Here is a 6,548-nt window from a genome sequence, read left to right on the forward strand (position 1 = left end):
AAACTTGATTCTCATATAATCCACTATTCAACCTGACTGACTGTTGAACCTCCCTAATCAAATACATCTACATGATATTGTAAGCTACATTACAGTACATTATTAGCTTGTAAAATGAAATTGCTGCAACGTTATGTACTGTATATTTGAAGCAGTAACAAATTTACCAGTGATAGATGTGCTAATGGATACGTTGTATTGCAATAAATATAAATTCAGAATAGCAATTGGAAAACATTAACATTTTTATATATGAGTTTAGGCATTTATGAGGCTGATCCAGCTAGCAGTAAAAACTGAAGAGGTGTTCTTGCTAGCTGCCATTTCTTTTTTGGACTGTCACGAGTAAAAGATAAGTGGTCTTTCTCTGCAGCTGGGCTTTTATACCCAACATAAGAGACTTACGACTGACAGAGTTTTGGTAAGTAGCTGTCATTCCTTTCTCTAAGAAAAAGTGCTCTATATACCTGATCTGCAGGTCAAACCCAGACACCACTTACCAGTAATTTTCCGTAGCCTTGCTATCAGTGTTTCTTCTTCTGCCCAACACCCCCGCCAGCCTTTCTCTCCCATTTTCCACTTGAGCTGTTAATGCCACCATTAACTATCCAACAATTGCCATTTTAAAAGAAACAAAGCCACTCCAGGAGAAGAGTCAAAAATAAAGTGAAAAAAGGCAGAATACAGCAGCCAGCAGAAAATGCTGGGAGGAGGGCTCAGGACACCGTACTTCTATCCTGATGCCTGGGCATCTTTCGTACAAATTTCTGAGAGAATGGGTCCCCTGCAATCCTGCAGCTGGTACACCTGCACAGGAGTGGGGTGTACTGCAGGCGATCCCCCCTGTGAAGGCAAACCACCAGGACAACTGTATTCCCACCGAAATGCAGGACAACGGCAGCATTGACAGCCAGATTTTGGGTATCACTCGCTGTGGCAGCCAGGGGAAAGATGGGGGTGAGGGTGTATGGTGCAGAAGGAAAAGAAGGGGTGAGCTAGAAGGCAAGGGATTTGACTTTGGGCAAAGGACTGTAGGACAGGGAAGAGGTTGTAAACTGTGATATGGAGGTGTGAAGCTGGTTGAGAACCATCAACGTCTTCTTGTGTTCAGACCTTGCCTTGCAGACTGGTTGTTCACGTGGCATTTTGCAGATGCATGTGTTTTATTGCGCAGTGATGCTTTACCCGGCAATATTTACTTGGTGTTTACAGCCAATATTTTCTCCATGCACTATCCTTTTCTTTCCAGCGTAGCAAAATGAGGGGTGTGTTTCAGACTCAGATGCCACAATGCATTTGTGATATCAGCAGAAGCGTGTCAGAATGCGGATGCAATTATAGAGTTACTGGAACTGGCAGAAATACAATAAAGTGTTTGGGTATTATAATTCAGCTTAATGTGAAGTGCTGTTAGTTTGCTTGTCACTGAATATCCTTTTAATTAAGGAGTCTTGATACCAAAACATGCTGCATTTGGGTAGAGACCAAAGATATATGCCACCATTATTCTAACCTTGTAATGATGATTATAGTAGACAGTCACCTACTTTGTTAGAAAAAGTAAAACACAGAGGCTGGTGAATTAATCAAAATCTGTAATCTTACTCACTAAAAGGGCTGTAATACACTATTTCCGAGCAAATAGACAGATGTTCCTTCCAATGTGGGAGTGGAAGGGGCATAGAGGGATCTATGAGGAAAGATCTACCTTGAATTTGTCCTAGTCTACTTATCTCATCATGTGAATTACTTCACTTCAGTGGACTGGGTAGGAAGCGGATATCCAATTATTCATAGGTAATACAGCCTATTCCACAGTCAAACAAATCTGTAAAAATCACTACCAGCTAAGACTTTTTCCAATCTGTCCTGCTAAAAATTATTCTTGTACAAGGAAGAGTAGAACAATTTAGAAAGTTAAAAAATATTTGACACTTTCTTTGATGAGCAGCTTATAAATCTGCCTTTTGTCTATTTTTAAGACCTATTACTGTAGCATATGTGAGCCTTACAAGTGCTTGTGAATGCATCTTAGCTCACTGGCAAAGTAGGAAAATATCTTGACTCTGAGACCTAAGACACACGAGATAAGTCCACACGAGGGGAGCCATGAGTGCCTCCTAGGTCTGGTAGCACGTGGCCACATGTCAGCTCACAAGATGACAGGATTCAGGCGCGCACCCTCCTCCTCGCAGCCCCCATACGCACACACATTCAGGTTTTCGTAGGAAGCTTGAATGCGCAGAGCAGAAGGGAGCTGTGGTGTGCTGATTTGGGCTGGAAAACCAGACCAAGCCGCAGAAGGCAACCACCTGGCAACCCGGGCACAGCCAGAGCTTTTGAGGCATAGGCCTGAAGTCATCCTCTGTGTTGCAAACTTGGGAGCTCATTAGTATAATCAGGGGAAAAAAAAAAGGAAAAAAAGAAAAAGAAAAAAAAATAATTGCCCGATGATATTTTGTTGCATTTGGAGGGGTAAGCTAAATAAGCGTAGGCTTTAAAGTTTATTTTTTTTTTAGCATCCCAATGACAACCCTTCCAAAGACAGTGGTTCAGGGCTTAATGTTGCTCTGATCTGGTTTCACATTGATTAAAATATATGTGCTGTATCCTTCTGTTCTTCCTGTATCCTTCTGCCAAAGGAAAGAAGGATAACTCCCTCTCCTAGGAGCAGAGTCTTGCTCCTCAGCTTCCAGTGATGAAAACTATTGAAGTGTCTGAGCTTTTATCTTTTGTCCTAATGTTAAGACACCTGTTTTGGCATATCATCAGGTCCCATTGGCAAACTCCCAAAAATGATACCTCTTTAGTAGTCTCCTGATAGATGGTTTCCTGGCAAGAACTGTAAGCTGTACAGTGCCTTTTATTTTTCAACACTTTCTTGCCAGAGTAATTTTTATTCTTCTACAATTGTCTGTTTCTTTATTCTTAGGTGCAGTGATTGGAGCCTCTTATAGCTTCCTGTGCTTCATTTTCCTCCTGTGTTCTGACACCATCCAAAGTTGCACGATCGCTTGTACAGAATATTTGTTTAAAACCAACCTTTTTCCTAATAATGCAGATCTTCATAGACACTGGAAACAGCAAGGCTTCTGCAAAAAAAGCAGAAGACCCTGTCACCAGGTCCAATTATGGGAGAAATAAAAATTCAGTCTGATTTTTTAATTAGTTTCTCTCCTAACATATTTTGAAAAGAGTTATTGGAAAACTAGAGGTTAAATTTGTCTTGAAAAGCTGCATGAACAGCAAATATACTTCATTTGTAGCAAGTGTCCTTACAATACTCTGCCAAAATCTGGTTTGAAAAGCAAACTTCCAACGATTATCTGACTTTTTTTTTGCTCTTGAAATCTACCATCAAATCTTAGAAGAGCAGAGTGTAAAGACTTTTCTCTCTGAAAAATCCCAGCTCTGACCACATTGGAAATAAGAGATGTTTTTTGGCCTTTTCAAACAAAATTTTCTACAAACTCATCCTGTCCACATGAGCCATGAGGTACAGAAGCACACAGAAATATACAGATAATATGCCTTACTTTATTTGGTTCAATTTTAATTCATTTTGCATGGGATTTCAGGCAAAGATTCAAGTTAGTTCATTTTTTTTAAACTAATTTTCTTCTCACAATTAGTACATTTCACAGTCTTGACTTTGGAATACATTACTTTTTCAAGACATCCCTTTGCTGGCTGTGAAGAATTAATTTTTCAGACTATTTAGTAGACAAATAGACTGTGGCTTAGACCAGCCAACTCATTTTCACTTGTGGATTTGAACTCGCAGGCCAGATTCATCAATGCGATAATGAGACATTTTCTGTATTTCAATTTTTAACAATTTTCATATCCATATTCATTAAACTTTAAAAGTTGATAAATAATGGATGGTGCTAGTGATGTCTGTTAAATAAATTCCATAGGAAGAGAAAACAAGGCCTTCATAAATGTTGAATTGCACTATTGTTTACATTTATAATGTGTTTCCTTAAACGGATAAATTAGATCATTAGTACCAAAACTATTTATTATTTATTAGTATTTGCATCTTAAAGAATAAAAATGCTCATGTTCTGTTGAGAAATTGAAAGATTTGTAGTGGTTATTGCTTGTAATCAGCCCAGTTCTGTCTCTCTACAGGTAAAATGCAAATACAATAAATTTCAACTTCTCTTCTTGATTGAAAGTACCCTGCATATTTTTATGTGACCAGAAAATTCAGTGCCATGTTTCATTTATTGTTTCATGATATTCACATGGCTCTGCATGTTAGGGAAAACTATGTAGTCCTACCTCTTCCTACCTCTTGGATTTTACACATAAATTGCTTAAAGTTCTTTAGATATTTTGTTTCTTTATACTCTGTATTTGCATATTGTCTACCACATCTATAACCATGGGATGCTGCTACACACAGGAAATTAAAGATTCAGCAGAAGTAAGTTACACAAATAAGTAGACAAGAACAGCACTGCTCAGCAGTCATGCACTTCAGTTTCATGTCAGGAACTTGCACTCAACTGTTTTTCCCCCTGTAGGTTTACATAGTTGGTCTAATCTTAACCAGCTAAGACCTCTGCAGTATGTTACCCCCCAGCAGGAGAAGTGTGCCTAATAAATAAGTGACACCAATGAGCACTGGAGTATAAGTTGCAATAACTTTGGGTGGTGGAAAGGTTTTTTTTCCTGCCTTTTCAGAATCTGCTCCACTTCCGTCTGCATTGCCAAGAGCATATACATACACACCGAGTGCAGCACAATATCCATGTTAAGAGTAAAAGCAATGCACGCCAGCAGTTATGGCATTGCAGAGGAAGCCCTGAAAGCCAAAACAGTGAGACATCTACAAGATCTCTGAAGAAACCTGTGTGGCCTGAGGCTCCCGTGTCTCCGTCCATCCCTAGGCATCCGTGTGATGAACGGTCTGCTAATAGTGCCGTATATCACAGCTGTCATAAGAAGGGTCAGCACCTCCGTGTGTGCTGCTCAAGGAGTAAGACTCCCACAGGTGAACTACTTGTTAACACAAACTCAGAGCCAAAGCACGTGGACTGTAAATGCTGTATCGTGAGAAACCTCCACCACCTTCTATTTGACACAGGGACCAATGCCACGTCTGCTTTTAGGACTATGCACAGGTCTGTCCTGGCTCCTCTGAAGCTCTCCTCCTTTCCCATGCTTCCTTGAAAAAGTCATTGCAGACCATTAAAATGCAGAGAGCGCTAGATCCTGCACATAGCATAAAGACACTCGAGTAGGAAATTACTTTGAAGCCTGATGCTAATCTGTAAGGCAAGTGAAGAAATAAATCAGTTTCAAATCTTGCATGAGATCAAATTAACTTAGTTCAAGTATTCCCAAGACTGTTCAACAGACTAAGGAAACAGAAGGAATCCTATTTAATTAGGCTGAAGAAAGGTGCTCAGACCTTTGTATTCACTGTGCCTCAAACAACTTTCTCTAATGGAAGATGCCAAAACAAGTTTCACAGAGGAGTTACACATTCAGGTGATAAGCCTGTCACTGGAACAGCCCCAGCTAGTGTGATAAAGCCTCCTGGAGACATTTCCATTTGTGTCATACTGCTGGAGCTCCACGAGCCTGTGAAATGAGCATTTCTCCATGCCAAGGGTAGAGCAGACACAGAGCAAGGTGATGAAGTAATGCCTAGCTGTGTTTCAGGAGGTACCACATCTTCAGGTAGCATGTACTCAGCCATGTTAATTACTCCATTTGAGAGACACATATTCAAAAGCTTCCTCTCTGAGACATCTTAACTATTTCAGAGAAGATCACCCAGATTTTAGTGGGTCTGGGATGTTAGTCCCTCACAAGATGATCGTGAAATAGTGCATGGCTTAACAGTGTACAGTCAAGACCCATGACAATAGGTAGCTCAAAGCTTTACAGATATTTGAAGAGATAAGATCCAGTTTGAATGTGGGAAAACGTGAGTTAGAAAAGCTGGCATTGTTTTTCAAGCCTGTTGCTTTGACTTATGGTTCACCTTAAAGAAAGGAAATTGTTCTGTGCTTGACATTGGGCCGAAAAGGTAACATGCAGCATGGATGTTGATCACAGTCCAGACAGAGGTACTCACAAATACAAAATCCTGCTCTGGCTGGAGCATTTGGATATTTTCACTATTTCATCAGTGGACTCACTATATCTTTTGAAACTAATCATAAACCTATTTTCCCACTGAAACTTATCAACTCCTCTAAGCACGTGTGCAATAAATGGCTTATGTCTTGAGGCACTCCTTCACCGTCTTCCATATCCTGGGGAGATCTTCCTTGAAACAAGTGCTCTGTCAAGACATCCCATTTAAAGAAGACTGATGACACATGTGAGATATTATTGGCATACAGCACTACAGCGCCTGCAAAGAATTTCAGCCTGGTTCAGCTACTCAAGAGCAGGCATCCCTGCTCCAGCATTTGTGAGTCTGCTGTATCATAAGCACCTCTGCCCTCTTCATGAAAAATAAGTTAAAAACACAGAAAAGGAAAAAAAAAAAAATTTGTCAGTGACCCCAAGGAGCACAAGGT

The sequence above is a fragment of the Buteo buteo genome, chromosome Z, assembly GCF_964188355.1.
Source record: "Buteo buteo chromosome Z, bButBut1.hap1.1, whole genome shotgun sequence".
Taxonomy (NCBI): domain Eukaryota; kingdom Metazoa; phylum Chordata; class Aves; order Accipitriformes; family Accipitridae; genus Buteo; species Buteo buteo.